Genomic DNA, 20,114 nt, shown 5'->3' on the forward strand with positions numbered 1-20,114 from the left:
TAACATTTTACCTGGCTGGAGAAAGCTGGATGGCAGGTTGTGAAAGAACCTGTTGCAGGACTACCTCTAGGTTATGAGAGATGCACTTTTAGAGTTTGGTACCTTCTCAGATCCAATTTTTACCCAGAATATTTTGAACAAATTCAATTTACTGCTACCAAGTCAGACGGTGGTAAAAGAAACACTTTCACTGTTACAAAACACAAGCACTTCCTCAGAGTTCTCAAGAAAAAATGTTTACACTTTGTAACTTGAAATTTGTCACATAATTATTGCCACACAATGCACTGCAGAATAATACATTTTTTTTCTAAAGCACTTATTCAACTGAAATTTGAATTTCAAATGAGTTTATGAAAACCACATACGTTCTCAGCAGCTTTTTAAACTTCAGATATGACGCAGTACATTCATTGCTGGAGACATGCTTAAAAGCAGAGAAAGATTAAAGGTGAAATCCTGCATTTCTGTAATCAATAGCGGAGTTTCTGAAGGGCCTGCTTTCTGCTTCTGTTGATGTCGCAAAACGCACGCCCAACTCTCAGTAACACTGGTAAGATGGTGGTATCTTGCCTGCAGCTGCAGCAGAGGGATACACTGGGGTCAGAATTTTTCATGTTGAGTGTTTCCAAAAGACAGTTGTTCCCTTACTGCCAGGTCAACCGCCAGAAAGACCTCATGAGAGTAACGAGAAACCTGGGGCCTGGTGCTAATGATCCGTGTCCTAAATCCCTTGCTTCTTGCAACGACTTCCTGTGCATGTTCTCTTTTATTAGGATGTGAACAAATTTGCTGAAAGACGCTCATTCTGCCTAATCAAGCTAGCAACCAGAGGATATGACTAAAGTAAGAGTAAGATCTTCCTTTTTGCCGTGTTGAGGTTTTTTTTTCTTGTTAATTCAGTTCCTAGTCGGTGACCTTCAGCTGTTACGAAATCCAGATGGTAGCAGTAGTAACCAGAATAATTGCCTTTTCTAGCCAGGTGGTTTCAACACTTCTGTATACAGTCTCTAGACTGTTCTCATTCAGGGTGTCCCTGAAAATCATGGGGTCAAGGGAGCCAACGCAAACTGTGGCATCCTTCTAATTAGGGGGCATTAGGTGACTGTCTTGGTGACATCGGGACTCCACAGTTTTCCTTGGCTACCTGGGACTTTGCAAACAGAATTTAGGATGTTGCTCTTGACCTAGAAATGCATTTAGGGCCAGTTTTTTGACCACCCATGACTCTCCTTTTGCAATAACCATCAATATTAGCAAAGGTGTTCAGCGTCTACATGTTAAAGAAGGAGATATTTTCCTCTCTCTAGAATTCACTGCCAAATACCATTTTTTAAATGGTTACTCCTATTATTTTGAACTTTAAGGGCATACTCTGAAGATGATGTTTCTTGGTGCTTTCATTTAAGTGGGAATTAATTAAATTCTTTGGTTTTTCTCTTTTCTTGGGGATGAGAATATACTACCACTTTTATTCTCGGCTGGGTTCCCGATTTTCACACCTGTCAGACAGCATAGATTGAGGCAGGCCGCCCAAATAGGGCTCTGAATAGCAGCCCCCAGGACAGAACGGATGGAAATATTTTTCCAGTGTTAGCTACACCTAAAGAACTGAACTAACTAGAGCAGCACGGCTCCTCCACCTGAAAAGTCTGGACTTAGTCAAATGCCCTCCACCTAACTGAGATGATACATCTGAAGAGGAACATTCAGGGAAAGCAAGTGTGGTAGAGCTGGGCTTGGTGGATGCAAACATTTGTGTTACGAGGCTGCTGATGTTAGCACTAAACGAGGTTCGGTGAGCAAGACATTACCAAGGCTGACGAGGAATGTTTCCATGAGCACCATGGCAGTGAGTGGAGCAGGACAATACTGGACTGTGTCTCACAGGGAGGGAAAGCTATTGGCAGGTAATGGCTGTAAAGCCAAGGGTGGGTTTTTTTTTTGTCACAACTTTCACTAATAAAGACCTGTGATGAGGTGTTTAGCACAGCTAATGACGGATGCCACTTCTGGCTAAAATATTAACGAATGGGCTGGAGAGTACTTAGTGATTTTCTACTGAAATGGGCCTTATGAACTTATGCCAGAGCACTTAAAAATAGGAGCTGAAATGCTGCAGGAAAAATAAGAGCTGAAAGAGGTGAGGCACTGAAATCAGAGGATTATACTGAGTTCTTGAAGTCAGTAGAAGTATTCAAGGGTGGCATCTATGTTTAAGTCTGCATAACTTCAGGACTTAGCCTCAAATATGTAACTCAAATATGTAATTGAAAGCTGAACACAGGAAGTAACACCTGTATAATGGCCTGTAACAACACAGAAAACTTTACAAGTGAATCCTGCTTTCTTGTTTTCTTTTGTTTGATTTTTATGTTTTCTCTCCTTTTACAGTCATCCAGTAAAATTTCTGCTGTTAAATGTAATATAAGATTTCCCTCTGTCTTCCTAGATCTGAAAATTCTCCAAAGCCAGGGCTGCAGCCAAAGATTTCAAGATGTGCTCATTCAAAGAAAGCTGGACTATAAAGCAAAGAAATTCCTGCAGATGAGAAGCAAACTGCGATTAGTGGTAGGATTCATCTCATTAACATTTACACATTTACAGACCAGACTTCTGTAACTGCACTAGCCTCCCTGACCCCCTGCACAGCTCCCATTTAGAGTCAGTGGAGAAAAAAAACATCTTGGGCACAAATAATCTGGCTTCTTTTAGATATCTTCATTAGAATGGGAGGAATTCTGTTGCAGAATTGCCCCTTTTTCTGTTGCCTATAAAGTGAAGGTGGAACAATTAGCATTTGTCTGATAAATACCATCCTGAGTGTTAGTGCAAAAACATCGTAGTTGGAATTCTGCCTGAAAATAAACAGATGCAACAACCAACTTTCCTTGTCTTTCACTGTAGCAAAAGATGCATCTATGAATTTAGAATGAGGCTTTTTCGTCCAGAAGTGGCAGCAGAATAAATAACAAAATGAATAAGCAGAGTCAGTTCATCCCACATTTCCACAGGTAAATTCAGCTAAAATAATCGTACCAAACTCTGGTATTTTACTGTGAGATTCAGAGGCTCATATTAAATATTTGCTTTCCACTTCACCTCCATTTAGGCTGATATGAAACAGATGCTAAAATCTGTTTCCAAACAGCTATGAGCTTTCAGAAAGTTCAGATCTTCCCATCACTCTCATAATTTGCATGCACAATATCATTTCTAGGATTTTTCTTAAGTGATTTCTGTGCTCTTTCTCCTGATTATTCTAGCTCTTGGAAGAAAGATAAATATGTCCTGTAATGGTCTTCTGATTTGCTTGTTTAACCTGATAAGGGTCTACCAAGATTAATTTTCCTTTCATACATTTGCTAATAAGGAGACACTAGCAATCAGAAGATACTCCCATTAAGCATTTGATTCACACCGGATAGAGATGTAGCACTACATTTCTCCAGCAGCATTGGCCTTGTTCAACAGATCTTAATGAAGGATTGATTTTGATGCCATCTTTAATGAATACATGAACAAAAAGATTAAGTCTTTCAGTCAAGCTTAGCTGAGACTCTGAAAATAATTGAAAAGCTTAAGGTGACAGACTGAGACAAGACTACTCTAATGTAACCAAGGCACTAAAAATACCAGGCTGTCAATATGGCTATCAAATACTGATTGAGTGTCTGCACGGAAGAAACAGACGTGAATATTTGTTTCAAAATTAATTAGGATGTATTCCAGAATGATCAGTTGTTCTCCCGCACTCTTTGTACATACTCAAGAAATCTCATTAAAGCCACAAAATACATCTAACAAGTGCAGATGATGCTGCTTACACGATAACCTGTTCAAACTGGGGCAGCATTTACTTTTCCTGGGTAGCTTTAGACAACGTGGAATGAGAAAAGACAATTGCAAGTGGCACCAGAATTTAATTTTAGATTTCTGAGTCTTTTAAGAACATAATCTCTATCTTCTAATCTTCTGTCACCAGAGGTTTTTCTTTTACATAACTAAAAACAAAATAATTTTAAAGCATTACTTTTCTTAATTTCCGTGTGCTTTTTGTTAAAAGTCATGTCATGATTTCGGTATCAAACCTGAGAATATCAGAGAGAAGATGTATTTACCAGTTTGAATGAATTTTCCTTCTATAATAAAAAGTCTTGACAAAACTAAATTCGCAAATTTTTAATCTATTTCTTTTTCCATGTACTGTGACTTAAAAAATTATTCTACTGAACTGATGGGGCTTTATCTTTTCAGGTCAGAGAGTGATATTGCAGCAATCCACTAGGGTAAGCTGTAAATAGAGAAACTAACAATAGAGCTTAAATGGTTTCCCTTGCTGTGAGTCGGGTGGGTCTAATCTAGCATGGCAGCAGTGAAACAAATCTTTAAGTAAGCAATCAACTTTTCTTTTTACTTCTCACTGAAGTGTTTTTTCCTTCTCTTTCTCCCTTCCTTCTTTAGTCTAATGGACCCACACAATTACTGAGACTGGAGAATAGCACATCTTTGAAATCAGTCTCGGAAAAACTTAGTTGCAATTACATGCACACACGCGCGCTTTGGAAATCCACGCAGATATCTATTCATTTTTACAGTAAAGAGTATAGAATATTTCAAGTTGGGTACAAGACAATTTATTTCTTGCTGGCTTTTTTCTTGATCTTTTTATACTTTGTATTATCTTTCATTCTTTCTTCCCATTTCCATTTCATTTCTTCTCTTGTTCTAAATAACAGTGTAGAAAAGAGAAAAATGTCTGTACTCAAACATTTGATTTCATTTTGATTTGTGCTTTCCCTTCTGGAAGACTTGAGGTCATATTAAAAATACTTCTAAACAACTGCACTGTTTCTCTTTCCCCCTGCCAATTGAAATCTAAAGATAGTAGACTGACTGTAATAAGAAGCTATCTAGCTTTCGTATTAACTGATCTAACAGACAAAAAGAAGACAAAGTTTTCATTTAAGGCTTTGACACAATGCCTTGCTTAAATGCATGACTGCAAAAGAGTTTTCTTTTTCTTGTGTAGAATTGTCACATGCAGTCTCTTCCCAATTCCACTTGGGGAGGTATTTCATGTCTAAGGGAACTAAAACTAAGAGTTTGGCATGAAAATCAAAGAAAAGACTCAATATTACTGTGAAATAACGTAATTTCTCCTGGTGAAATCAGAAACATTTTGATGAGAAGAAAGAAAACGTTATCTCTTCAAAGATACGTTTTCTGAGAATCACCATTCAGCAGCCCATGCTTGCTGGCGACCCTGCTGTAATACAGTGGAGACCCTGAAGTTCCCTGGACCCTTCAATCTGAACACATCGGCTGTCTCTGCCTCTACCTGTTCCCTAGCCTTAGTTCACACCTTTTCAGAAAAAAATGGCATGAATTTTCATGTAACACTGGAATGATTTCTATTCACTTTCTTTCCCACCCTGTTTGGAAAACGGGCTGTCCTGCTTGGACGGGTCACACAATTCAATGCTGCAAAGAAGTTCCAATGGCATGGAGTCCTCATCCTCAAGTCTGAACCTCTCATCCTACTTTTTAGTTTTGTCTGCTTTTCCCCACCTTCCAGTTTTGCCAATGTTTCATTTCCTTAAAAAAAGTCACCTTTGTATTCAATACTTCTGCCTTGGCAGGACTGGCACACTCACTGAGGCTCCCAGTCTGTGCTATTTTTAAGAATGAAAGGCGACAACAGCTTTCTTTGCTAGTACAATGCTAGTCGTCTTTTTCCACTCCCTCTGGGAACTCTCTCCTTGGGATTTCAGGTATCTTCTAATCTCTGTCACCATTCCTTCCCCGTCTCTGCTTGCTCAACTGAGCTTTGACATATTTCAGGCAAAGTCCAGTTCTTTGACAACTGCCTAAACTCTGCACGTTTGTTTTCCTTTGAAACACTGAAAGACCTTGAAAGCTATTCATGTATGTCTGATGGGGTTTTGGTTTACGGGTTTCATTGTTCTGTTTCTTTGCCATTTGTGAAACAGAAATGTCCCCCCTTAAGAATACTATCAATATTACTCTCATGACAGCTTTAATTTGCTGTCACTTTCTCATTTGACCTAGCATAGCTGTTTGGCATGCCTGCTGTTAAAGGCACACTGAATTTAAGACAACCACAAGACATCTGCTCTGTCTTCACACAGCTCCAGATGCCCATCCCTTACAATAAGATCTTTCCTACAGTCTGATGAGACATTCTGGAAGCTCAGCCCCGTCCAATTTAAGACCCAGTCTCAAATAAAATATTCCAAGAGAAAATCTTCCAGATAAAACCTTCCAAGTCAAAAACTGAAAAATTATACAAAAAGTTAAAAAGAACATAACTATGAACACTGGCTACAGATATTAACCAGGCTGTTAACTAGAAGTGCTCACACACTCTGTGAACTATTCTACAAGGATATGTGAAAGCGCTGGGCTTTTAGGAACAACAGCGCCTCTGGGCTAAGAGCAACAGATTCACTTGGCCTTTGTACTGGGGTCCTGTACAGAGGCAAAGCCCTGTACCTGGAGAAGAATAACCCCAGGTACCAGTATAGGCCAGGGGACAACTGGCTGGAAGACAGCTTTGTAGAAAAGGGGGTGCTGGTAGGCAACAAGTTGGATGTGAACAGCATCCTGGGCTGCATTAGCAAGAGTATGGCCAGCAAGCCAAGTGTTTCCCTCCTCCTCTGCTCAGCACGCGTGAGACCCCTTCTGGGGTGCTGCGCAGAGCTTTGAACTCCTCGGTATGAGAAAGACACTGACGTGCTGGAGTGCATCCAGCGGAGAGCCACCAGCATGGTTAGAGGGAGGGCACGCATGAGGAAGGGGAGAGGGTGAGACAACTGGGCTGGTTCAGCCCAAAGAAGGGAAGACTGAGAAGGATATTGCTGCTGTCTCCAACCACCTGCTGGGAGGTTACAGAGGTGGTGGAGCCAGGTGCTTTTCAAAGGTGCACAATGACAGGAGGAGAGGCAACGGACACAAGCTGGAACGTGGGGAATTCTGATCATAGACAGGAAAACCTGCTTCACCTTGGGGTGGTCCAACACTGAAACAGGTTGCCCAGAGCAGCTGTGAAATCTGCTTCCTTGGAGATACTAAAAAATGAGCTGGTCCCTGAGCAACTTGATCTTCCAACCTAAGTGATGCTGTGACTTTGCATCTCAGATATTACAGGAGTAAGGGCCTATGGCTGAGCTCCCGCACTGCTCTCCTTCGTGGGGTTCAGAATGTGCAATCCCTGTTAGTCTAGCATATCCATTTCGAGTGATGACCTCATGTGGCTGGCAAAGAACATCCTGTGACTTCCATTGCTTTTTATCAGCACTGCTTTCAACACGGGAATTCTGTGCCCCATTTTCACAGGAGAAAATTATACTGATTGTTACTTTTCCCTGTCTCTTCTCTCTCTTATTCTACTGCAAGTCTCCCGTGTTTCCAAAAGAAGTTCAGAAAAGTGTAAAAATACCTTGGTAAGCTAAATTAAACAATATTGTCCATTCAGTGATATAACCGTGCTAAGAAACATGGATCTCAATTTTAACTCTGCAAAACTTTTCATTAAGTGAAATCTTCACTCTTCAGTTCTTTACACTAAGTGAACTTACTTCTGAGGTACTTAATAGGGATTCCACAACTTTTTTACAGCTGTGTTATTTTGTTAGGGTTTTTCTCCTGTTTGGTTTGGTTTGTTTTCTTTTACAGAGGAAGATCAGGATACAATTTTGGAAAAAATCTGATGTCCTTAGGGGCTAGAAGTAATAGAAGTGGGATGAATGTGCAGCATCCACAGATAATGGTAACAACCTTAACTGCTGGCACTAATCAATGCCAGAATGATCAGGAGCTACTGATATGCTGAAAAATGTAAATGAGATGATACTGTGCACATATGAGGTACTGTCAATAGAGACAGATGACTATCGATGGCCTGATTAAGTAGATTCTGAGGAATCTCCTATATCGAAATGTTAGAAGAGCTTCTTGAAGTTAGCTTAAGAAAACCAGAGGGAACTTGACTCTATGTGATGTGGAAGGATGCTGGCACAGGTTGAAGAGAACTGCTTAGAAGGCCCCAGTTGCAAAAAAAAAGATGAGTATTACTTTAACCTGGAAATAAAATGAAGTTTCTAGCTACGGAAGGAGCGAGGTTGCAGAACAGCTGTCCAGGAGGAGCAAGTACAGAACCTGTGTGAATGTCAATACAGAGTGTAAAGGGATTTGTTGGAGTTTTTTAACTCTAGAAAATAGCTCAAAAATTAATTCAAAAACTAGGGGAAGCCTAAGTCAAGCACTCAGAAGTTAGGACATTTCAAAATGAAACCTGCCCGCTTCTGCAAAGTTTATATTGTTGTTTCTGCATTATTTCTGCAGACCTCTTGTTCAATGCACGGGCACGGCGATGGTGTATGAAGCAGGACATGTAGAAAGAAGAGATACACAAAGAAGGTAGTAACCAGATATGGCTGTACAGAATGGGATTCTACTCTTTTCTCTGTCAAAGAAATTCGACACGTTGCTGTTTCTAGGATGGCTCACAGCGTTCTCTGTAGTCTTCCCCTTGGAGAACACAGGAAGATCAAAAAGCCTGTTTTTTCCTTATGTAAGACAAATCTCAGTTCTGACTCTTCAACACTTTTCACTAAGTGAAATGAGCAAATGGGGAAATCTAAATAGGCAAGTGGTAGCCGTTGCTTTAAATTAAAGGAACAATTATCCACACACAGGAACTGGCCTTAATAAATTAAGGATGTTGAAATAATATCTGTTTTTCAATATTTATTCCATACAGGTTTCTTCTAAATTTGAAAAGAATAATAAGGGGGTTTAGGGTTGTTTTTCTTTAGGGTCTGCTTTACTTTCTGATCTTCATATAAGAACCGCCATTATGTTCTGATCGTCTATTTGCAGGACAGCTCATAAAACAACTTTAAAGAAATCAAATTGATTTCATTTTAGGTTTGCAGCCTCTCTCTTTTCTGTTTGCAAAGGTATAATTCAGAAGGACACTGTCACTCTCAGCTGCCAGCCAAAACTGAACTAGTGCTAGGTCAAGAGTGTTTGCAGGAGCAATCCTTACAGTAACTCTTGTATCGTAACGATCTGGATGGGGCAAGATTGATGGCGTCTGGTCCTCAAAATATTGCCACAGGTTGGAAGAATTAGATAACTTTAAAATATCTTTAACATTTCTAGATAAATTATTAATAAAGAAACAAACAAACTAATGTTTGCTCTTCTTCAGGTTGCTCCTACAACATTTTGTGCTTTTATTCTGCAGTGCCAAAAGAAGGGACATAAGTTAATTAACAACTCTTTTACTAGAGTCCCACTGACATCACTGATGATGCACATTCAAAGTAAAGAGTGAACGTGTCTGGACTGCTTTTGATGTGGCTCCTTTCTGAAGCGCTGGCAGAATATTTTAAAACCATCGAAATGTACTTTGCTCTGTGTCAACAAACTCACGGCTTTTCAAAAAGTTTAACCTTCAGGTAGATACAATACTTGGCCATTTTGAACTGAGAAAGAGATTTAATGAAAGCTGTGAACATGCAACGTGAGTAGTTTCATGAAAATTGATGTGCACCCTGAACAATAAATGTAAACAAACAGCTGTTACAATCCCATAAAATGGCTCATCTGAGACTGTGAGACTCATTTGTACAAAACATCAGCCTTTGAATGAGAATGTAAGAACTAGGCGAAGGTTTTGTGAACCTCTGCCAAATTATCAACATACGTTCTAAGAAAAAACATGGCATTTGCCTAAGAAAATGGAAATAGTCTTTTGACTCCTCATTTAAAACTGTGATGTTATTCGTGAAATAATATTTCACATTCTCCACCTGCCTTTTTTCTCCTTTTTATTACTGGTATTATTTATTAATATTGATCCACAATTTATGTGATCTGGGATTCGGAAATATGAGAAAAGATGTAGTTAGGAATCCTGCCCACTTTAAGTTTTGCAAAATAGTATTTATGTAATTTCTATACAAATACTAATCAGGATTCAGGAAGATCTATTGTTAAACTGTGAATAATTATGAAATGCTGTTAAACACTCCTATTTAATTTGGTGCTAAGTAAAATACTGAGATTTATACAGAATGTAAACACTCCCTTTCAGGCTACCAAAGGTCCCTGCCTTATCTCCAGTCCTGACGCTACGCAGTGCTTAGGGAGGCAGTGCGTTGTATGTGCACAAAGAGCGCTGGCAGGCAGCGCCGGGGCTCACTCCGAGAGAGTGGGAAGGCTGGTACATCCCAACTTGAAGGAGCGGCATGACGGTGACAGAAGAAAACCAACACCAAGTTCTGGAGTATTATCGAAGTTATTCATCCATGCTGTCCTCTACTGACTTGATTATGCTTTTCAGAAGGGCTAATGAGATACCATGACATAAAAGTAGGAAGGGAAAACACCATGAAAATAATGATAGATGTTAAAAAAAAAAAAAAAAAAAAAAAGAAGAATGTAGAAAGCTTCATAGACCTTCTGAATCAATAAATTTCAATACCCTTATAATTTCCCAGCTGGGTTCTTTCACTTGATGGCATTAAAAACATACAACTTTAAACATCTACAAGGCAAGAATGAACATTTGAGCTGGTTACCTCTAGCTCCCCTAATAATTCATCAGAGAGAAATGGGCATTTCCAAGATGTGAGTCCACTTAGCTGGTTTTGATGTCTACTTTTAAGTGATGTGAGTAGAATGTAGTAGTGCCTACTTCTCTCCGGTTTGAAGGGAGGCCAGCATGACTTGCTCACATTTGAACACCTCTGACAGAGACATCTCCCATTGTTTAAATGAATCCTAAATTTTCCCGTTCCACTAACCACATTCCACTAATCATCCAGTAAAAGAAATTTATGAAGTTCAAGAACCTCGAATGCTTTTAAGCAAGCAATATTCAGCACTAGCAACTCAAAGTAAACCTTTCACACTACTAGGAGTTCTGGAACTGCTGCTTACTGTTCGCTGCTAAATTGAGCTGTAGCTTCGTTCTTAAGCACCTTTTGTGGAGTTCATATTCTGTTCAGTTTTAAATCGGCAGAAAGGTCAAACAAAAGAAAGCAACTTCAGAATTACTCAGCATGAAAAATATGAAGAGTGACCACACAAACTTATCCAGTCACAGTAACTTTGACAAAACTTTCCTATAAATTCTCACAGCATATTAAAACTTTGTAAGCAAAATATTAAGAAATGTGAGTATGAAGAAGGCAAACAATTAAGACAAGGAGAAAGTCTAAAAAGCTGGGATATGTGGTCTAACTGGCTAAACAACATCCTCAAACAAGTACTGGAAATAGCTGCACATCACTTGATTTGAATGAATTTCTTTTGGAGAAACAATGTGCCTCATTCCTTTCAATTGACTCATCAGTTCCGTGATACTCCCTATACTCATCACTGAGACTGAGCTGGTTGTCTAGACCCTCTATATTGTCAACAGAAAGAGAGAAAAAAGCACATCCAGGAGGTGATTTATCTCAGCCATCTTTGAATGCGCCCCTGGAGATGCCTCTTTCTCTTCCTGCACTGACTGCAGAGAGCGTTTAGGTGATTTATACCTGATACCCAGCATTTAGGCAACTAATGTCAAGCAAGATGAATTCTACCCTGGAGACAGAAAAAAGGTCCACCATAACTTAGGAGTTCATCACACTTAATTGACTGAGGAGAAGGAAGTGAGCATACTAGCAATGCACAGAATGACTCCAAGCCACCAGTACGCTTCAAGCATGAAAGGCAAATGGGGTCCTGTGATGTGCCAGACAAGAAGTTTTCCATAGACAGGGAAGTAATAATACCACTATATAAAGATTGGTCAGATCTCATCTGAAATTCAGTGACAGAAGAGAACTATTTAAATCAAAGATGTAGTATTATAACTAGCCTTTTATCCTGGGCTTTGGTTAGAAATTAAAAGCAGGTCCCTAAACTGTACACCAGTGATCTTCTGGAACAGCCTTCTACCATGAAAGACCATCAAAACACCAGGTGCTTTTAAGATGGGTCTTGATGCTGCCTGTCTGCACTGAGAAAACACAACTGCACTCAGTGAGAAGGCAGCACCTTTCAATCCAACGGTCCTATGGACATAAGAGATACAAATGGTGCAGATTATTCTGCAAGGAAAAAGACTCCCAATGTATTCATGTTTAACTTGTGAAGTACAAATAAGGACATTCAAGAAGAATAATGTAATTTTAAATGAGATTCTTTTTCAACAAGCCTTGCAAAGAAAACTGCATTTTCCTGAATTTCAGAATAAGCAGGGAAGGAAAAATAAGTCTTAAAAATTTAGCAAATTAAAAATAATATAGACCACAGTATCTTCAGATGTTGTTTAAATAAGTTGCCAGTGGATAACTCAGTTAAACAAAATTAAGTTTCTTTTAACAATTTTTACTCGTAATAGTACAAATGCTTTAGGAGCCCTCAAACTGATACTGACTATACTGATGTATTGTTTAACATGCAAGACAAGCCTTTGTGTAGAACCAGTCTTCTTTCTATCATCCAGTAGATAATTGACTCATTTATGTGGGTCTTTCATACAGCAAGAGAGGAGAGGAAAAACATTCAAAACTATTATTTTTTTAAAATCAGTAAGACTGACAGGAGAAATTCAGTCAGGGGGAAGAATAGCAGCATTGGAAATGACTTTATAAAATGTGAAAAAGGATTTAATTTGCAATCTTACCTTTGTGCCACAAGCAGCGCCTTGTGGGCTAAGCGGGCTGCCTCCGCAGAGATGCTTCTCGTGTCCAAGGCTCCTCACAACATTCTCCAAGTTTTGGTTGAGGTCCCCAAACTTTTCCACTGGATGAAACTTTTTCCTTCTGGAGGGCATGCTGGCAGGAATCTCCACAGAAGGATCTCCAAGGCAAAGATTGTCAGTTTTGTTTCCAGATGCCGTATTTTACCTGAAGTCCAGTCAGTGCACAAATGAAGCAGCTGAAAGGCATGCCCTTGTTTGTTCTGGTGAACACGTATCCTTCCTGACTCCTCAGGGAATGCATTGCTGCCTTGCTCTCATAGTTCTTCCACATATTTAAAGAAGATTTTCTTTTAAATATTCTGTTGCAGTGATTTAAAGAGAGGATGCTGCAGTAAACATATTCCTTTTTAGAAGGCGGGAACTACTTTTAAAAGCAAAACCCTGTGAAGCATCCTTGACGAGAAACATAGCCAATACATCTCTTTTTAAGACACGGTTTTCAAGTGTAAAAGAGTTAACAATGAAAGGAGGGAGGAATAAAGTAGGAAATAACAAGGTCTGATGAAAAAAAATGTGTCAACTGAGAAGAATGAAACATAATTATCTGCAACGCTTGGAAGGAAATAGAAATCAGTTATAAAAAGCCAAAAATTCGTATGATAAATAGCTTGTATTTAAGTGTCTAATCCAAATAGTTTCCTGTGTAAGTAACTACATTTCAGAGACGTTACATTTGTTGAAACTGCACTAAGTTACGAGATACATCTGGCTGCATCAGACAGTGATGGTTCAGCATTATTAAGGAGAAAGTCAGCCGTACAATTAGCTGTACTACATTTGTGCCCGTAATTTATTTGCTTGGAGAACTGACCTGCAGCGGAAGCGCTAAAATAAGTATTCAATGGGGCTGGAAAGCTTTAAAGCTTTCCACTGAAACATGCTGGCTTTGGACTAGAACTAAGAGAGGGAGCACAAGCAGTTTTCTGCTCTTACTGCAGAAAGCTGGAGAAGCAAGCATGGATTTATGTACTAGGAAAAGTTTGACATTGGGCTGTTCTTTCTGAAGGCTGTCAGCTCTTTGGGCCATCCATGAAGATTCAAGAGGTATCAGAAATTGCAGGGAGGATGACAGGATGATCAGTCTCAGCAAAACTACAGACGAGGAAATTCTTCAGGCATCCATGACCTCTGCATTGCTGACTCAGGGACAGACTAGATCCTCAGCTGCATCTGTGGCCATTTCACAGGCAATAGAAGAATCAAAGTAAAACTGGATCCTTTGGCACCTCTTTCAGCAAAAACGGTCCTGGCCATCTGGAAAATGGGATTCCCATGAGGGTAGTGCTACGATGACGTCCTTCCACGGACACTGGAAGACTTCCTCATTTATATTAAGGAACTCAGCACTTCTACTGAAAAACAAACCTGAAGCCTTCAGGTTGTCACCATTAATGTCTAAATACACCAATACACCACTTTCAAACCTGTCCTACATACAAACTTACAGTTTAGCACATGAGAAATAATGCTTTCAAGGATAAAGCTATTGATGACATTTACTGACACCCAATGCTGTCATTTTAATGGCATAAACAATATGGAGGAATCTGGCAATGCACTGCCAAAAAGGATTTAGAAAACATCTTTTCTCTCTGAAGAGCAACTTGAAAACCACTGTAAAAACCACTGTGTAACATCTCAGTGTCTCCTGTATCAAATCATGATATAAAAATGTCTTTTTTATATTTGTTACCAGTTCTCTGCAAATTCTGTATTAGCGGCAACTATCTAATTTTGGCCCTTTGCTTACAGGAAGAAACAACAATAATACTGTTAATTATGGTAAGCTTAACTCCGTCTTTGTTGATAGAGACTGATGTCCTATTATCCTTTAATGGTAATTCACAGGTGGAATAGAGATTGGCCTTTGAGAAAGAAACGTAACTTACCAGTAGTCTTCTTTAGGATGCATGGTCTATAAATAAATCTGTTCTGAGGGTACACCTACACCTCATCACTCCAGACTGCAGAGATTTTCCTTTTGCAGTAACCACGGAGGATGTATTCACACTGTTGTCATCACCTTTGGCACAATGGCATAAAAAACACAGCAGGCCATAAATAATTTTAATTCCTTCTCAGCCACAGAGACACCATCTAAAACACTGAAGGAAACCCTGCTAACAGAGCTCAGGATGTCTTCTTCCTTGTTTTCACTCTCAAATTAATATCCACGTTCGTTCACACTGTGCAACTTTATACAATTACTTGCCATAAATTATTTAGCAGAGGTTCTTGATGTCCCTCATGCAAATAGCACTTCTAGATTCACTCTACCAAGTGCTGTGGCAGCTCTTGAGGCAGCTCATTAGAGATTGCACAGTGCCTGGGGAAAGAATGGTAGATGTATAGCAGTTCAGTAATTCAACAGTCTCACAGAAGCTATATATCAATCCCTAAGTTTTTTAGCAAATGCTGAAACACCCAACCATCCATTTAGATAACCACTGGATCTGTCAGAGATATACACAGTCTGTCTGTTCTGAGAAAGTCTGGACTACAAATACAGAGAGCGCTCTTTTCCTGTTAAAGATACATATAAGGTATGTTTCTTAGAAGCACAAAGGAACTTGAAGGAAAACATAAATTATCAAAGTGATGCTAAGACACTACCTTCAGCAAAAATGATGGCTGCATCTTAAGAGATGGTCTGTCTTTGAAGAATAAGGTCAAAGACGGAACAACCACGGGGTATGGATTTCTTTCATTTTCCTAACAGAGAAGATGACAACAAAGCAAGCTGCCTTTACGGAGAAGGAGAATCCACGAGAATGTGAAACACCAAATTCAAATTCCAATAACTCATTGGACTGGCAGAGGGAAACATCTCAATAATCTTAAACCTCAACGCTGAGACAGATGTTAAATGGACTTCAGTAAGGGTAAGGAACTTACAATAAAGGACCAGACTGCTTCAGTTTGAGCCGGTAACTTAGAACAGTCTGAACCGATGGGGAGAAGCCCTGCCTTCATTTTAACGTGATGGAAAGGTTAAGGAGAAGTGCCTTCTTGAGCAGAAGTCTTAGGACAACCATTTCTGGTTGCATTGGAATGAAAGCCTTCCACTGGTGCCAGGAATGGTGGCAAGTATTCCAACTTGGCCAATATTAGTGTTGGCCTCAGAGGCTTTTCATTCTCAGGCTACTGTCTGAGCTTCTGATGCCCTCACATTCCACTTTTAAAAGTATGGCAAAGGGATCACGCAGGAACATGCCTTATTCTGAGGCAGAAAAGGTATCTGTTATACAGGTGACCAGATATAATTCAAATCTCACAGATCAGGCAAGGCAAAAAGGTAATCCTGAAAGAAAACATTGATAAAGATTAAATGAACAAGAAATAAATTGGTTGGCCATTGTGAAAAACTGAAATAGCTCTTGGAAATGTCTGCAAATGTAATGTGCTGAGAATAAGAGAAGATGGTTACAAGTGCAGGTACCATAAAGAGAAAACATCCCCCAGACCTGAGCAATAAGGTCCACATGCGACAGGACAACCACTTGAAAAAAAGGTATTTGGAAGAATTTATTAGTAGAGCAGGAGACATAACACATTCCTTTTTACTATTCCTTAACTCTGTGGGCTGAAAATAAATACTTATTTTTTCAGAATGACAAAATGAACTTTAAAATGCAACTAAATATGTCCTATTGCATAAAAATGTGCCATTAAGAGTGCAGTCTCTTTTCAGAATAGAATTGCAATTCAGAATCAATAGGGAAAGGTTTACATTTACTATAGTAAAACAGGCTGCTATGTTAGTTTGCCTTTTTTTTTTTTTTTTTCCCCTCCCTTATGAAATCAGAGATTTGCTGTCAGGTCTTGTGAGTCTAAATTTGCTCTCCCCAGGATACATTGCTTCAGAGTTTCCAAAGGGAGTGCTGTTATCAGGTCTCATGAATTTTCACCCATCAGCATCCCCCAGTTTCCATCAGCACTGACAGAAAATTCCACATTTCACCTTGAGAACACCTACAGGGAGCCTCATGCCCTCTGTTGCTTTTGCCAAACCTACATCTGAAAACATGGTAGGGCTGTTCCACAGGTAGCGTAGTGGAAGCTTGCGATCACCTTCTTTCTGTGCAAACAGCTACTCCTGAACTTGGAGTGGGAAATTACAAAGACTGGTTAATGTTAGGGTCACATGCTCAGCAATAAGCTACTCGTGACATGAACCAAGTTTTCACTTTGTACCAGTTTAGTGCTTAGTGCAATGAGGCTCTGGCTTGTAACATATGCTGCTACAATGCTACAGCTGTACCCTGTCAAGCCAAATTAATCCCTGATAAAATACTGCTAACTTTACCTGGATTTCAGTGCACTCATAGGGTCTCTCTTAGATATAACTGTGTAAGTGACAAAGTTACTCAGGAGCCCATTTCTCACCTTCAAATAACGTGCTAGTGTAAGAGACAGTGCTCTGGTGAGCAGTGAGGGCATCACAGAGCATTCTGGATCTTCCAGTGATCATGAACTGACAGGGTTTCAATTAAATAGAAGGAAAAGAGACGTAGGTTTGTTAGAAACAAAGATGCAGCTTTGTTTCTAAATATCAAAATGGCAAACTTTGCCAAACATTATTTCAGAAAGTAGTCTGAACTCAGGGACTTAAACATGAAGATGGCTGTCATTTTGTCAAGTTAAAATATCACTAAACACGCAGTGTATATATACAAACTTATACGTGTCTCGTGTATTCCAGGTGAAAGTATCTTATCTAGTATTTCTTTACTGACTCAGTGTAAGAAGTAGGTACATACTGGTGACGTTGCTTGATGACATGAAGTTAAGACATACAAATAATGCAGGAATCGGTTAGGATACCACACAGGAAGAGAAGGACACCTTAATGCTTACGATTAACAGAGGTAGTTATAATTCAGTAGCGACTGATGTGCAAGGTCATGCGCTTTACAATTACTGACAGTTATCTCTTTTATCATCCAGGGATCTCCTTAGCTGGACAGGACAAAGATGAAAATACTTACTGACAAATGATGACTCTGAGCCACCAAACTAATACGCCTGTGAACACACGTGACTCCGGGAGACGGCAGAGGATTTCCAGCAGCTGTGCCATTGCACGAAGTCCTCATAAGGCAGCATTTAAAAGCTTGCATATAATTCTGTGTGGGAAGGTTAGGAAAAAGACATTCACGTGGTATCAGATGGGGATATCTGAAATCCTGGGGGAAAGAGAAGCTGCCTTCTGAGGGGTGACTCAGAAAGCTTCGCTAGATGATCCTATTTATCAAAACTGAGCAGGAACATGGTGGCAGTTTCTGAAGACGCACCATTGAGTCCACTGGAGGGTCACCATGCTGGTCAGGGGATGGAGCACACAATATATGAGGAAAGGCTGAACTGGGCATATTCAGCCTGGAGGAGAGAAGGCTCAGGGGAGACTTTATTGCAGCCTACAGTTACGTGATGGAAGGACACCAGAGAAGACAGAGCCCAACTCTTCTAAAGGGTGCACAGTGACAGGATGAAAGGCAATGGATATTGTTGGAACATGGAAAATTCTGATTAGACATAAAGAAGTTTTTAACTACAAAGATTGTCAACTATTGGAACAGGTGCCCAGAGAGGTTGTGGGGTCTCCATCCTTGGAGGGTGTCCAACTTGAAATGGCCTGGAACAACCTGATCTGATTAGACCTGCTTTGAGCAGGGGCTGGACTCAATGAACTCCAGGGTTCCCCTGAAACCCAAATTTTATTATGAGTCTACGAAAATGCATTAAAAAGGAGAGGAAAAAAACTCAGTAGTTAAACCTAAAAAATATTGCCACCACCCAAGAAAAAAAAAATAAAAGGAGAGAGAGAGAAAAAAAGAGATTGTCGTTAACCTTGGGGAGCAAAATGAGCAGGTTTATAATCAGAGTTGTTCTTAAACTGTAAGGACAAAAATCTACTTACCCTTGAAATAAAATTAGATCAATTTATGGTATGGAGTGGAATGAAAAGGACTGGACTAGCAACCCTGAAAGTGCCACATCCCTGTGACCTGTGTTGATGCGTAGCTGTGACAACCCTAAACCCATTTTTGAAACAGGATTTCTGAATCACTGATGACATTTTTACAGAAACTCACAAACCAGTGAAGGAATATGTACCAATAAAAACAATTCCGCATATTTTTCCCCAGTATGAAATACTGAAAACCCAGAGGAAGAATTTCACTGGTACTTGCAGCAGAAGAGCAGAGCGCACAGCCCCGCTCCCAGGGCTGCCAAAATGAGAGCGCTGAGTGTGAGCACCACCATGGGGCAGGCTGTTGTCACCCACGGCCAGTGTAAATCAGCCTGCAGCCTACCTCTGAGCTGCCCTCGAGAGTGGGTCCGCGTGCGAAGTGAATCGGTCTAGGAAACCAGATTTTTCTCCTACAAACAATAGATAAAGCTTCTCAGGCTGTGTTTCTGGAGATGTTTCTCTGCAGTCGGAGGAAAGGGCACGTTCGTGTTTCACAGCGAAGTGCATCGCTCTACGCAAGAAAACATTTCCTTGGCAAAAACTTAATTCTGTTCGTTTAGTCTTTCTAGTGCAGCAGAGAAAGCTTCCCGCGTGCTTCAGCTGAATGGGTAAGTGCTCAAAACAGAGCAGTTACACTCTTTGCACGTGACATTACGAGAAACAGGTGAAAATTACCTACACCAGTTTGGAGAATGGTATTCTGCACTTTCCATCACTGCTCCTGGGTGACTGGAAGGTTTAACAGATGCTCCTCTGAAAGCCTATTTGCCAGGCGAAACCGAGAGCTTTTGCTTTGGCTGCCTTTCAAATGCAAGACTACAGAATGTTTTCCAGAAAAGTTTGGATGGGAGAGATTACTCACAAATTGCCTTTGTCATCACTCAGAGAAGAACTGTCTCTGGCTGGAAATACTTCAGAGATATTTATTGTATTCTGAAAACTTCATTTTATTTCTAACTTATTTACAGTTAAACATTCAGAATCATAAAATATGAAGTATAAAATATTTAACAAAATAGATGCAGTTCATGTTGTTCAGATGCACCATAGATATATGATGAAACAGTAAACAGCATAGGAATTTCCTTACGGTCCGCTCTCTCATTTACCAAGCATAGGAGGGTGTAGACCTGCCCTATACATTCTGGTCTGACCAGTATGGCATCAACTTTCCATTTCAGAGAGAACAACACCACTCTGATTTCTGTGTCCTCTGTCTTCCACAGTTACTTTCACTATCTAAAATGCAACACTGTAATGTTCAATACATCAGATACCCTCTGAAGTTGGTATTTTCAATACTTTTTTTTTTTCTTTTAAATATAGAACTTCCTAGAAAAGAAGAATCAG

The 20,114-nt window shown here is 39.8% G+C and overlaps 1 long non-coding RNA gene across 1 annotated transcript; it reads left to right on the forward strand.

The window, feature by feature from the left end:
• The first annotated feature begins 546 nt into the window (after positions 1–546).
• On the forward strand, positions 547–20,098 carry LOC135318297 (uncharacterized). Its single transcript, XR_010376582.1, has 4 exons — positions 547–846; positions 2,453–2,571; positions 8,368–8,442; positions 17,738–20,098. It is a non-coding gene; the product is annotated as an uncharacterized LOC135318297 (long non-coding RNA).
• Positions 20,099–20,114: the final 16 nt, after the last annotated feature.

This window comes from Phalacrocorax carbo, chromosome 1 (assembly GCF_963921805.1).
Source record: "Phalacrocorax carbo chromosome 1, bPhaCar2.1, whole genome shotgun sequence".
In the NCBI taxonomy this organism is placed as follows: domain Eukaryota; kingdom Metazoa; phylum Chordata; class Aves; order Suliformes; family Phalacrocoracidae; genus Phalacrocorax; species Phalacrocorax carbo.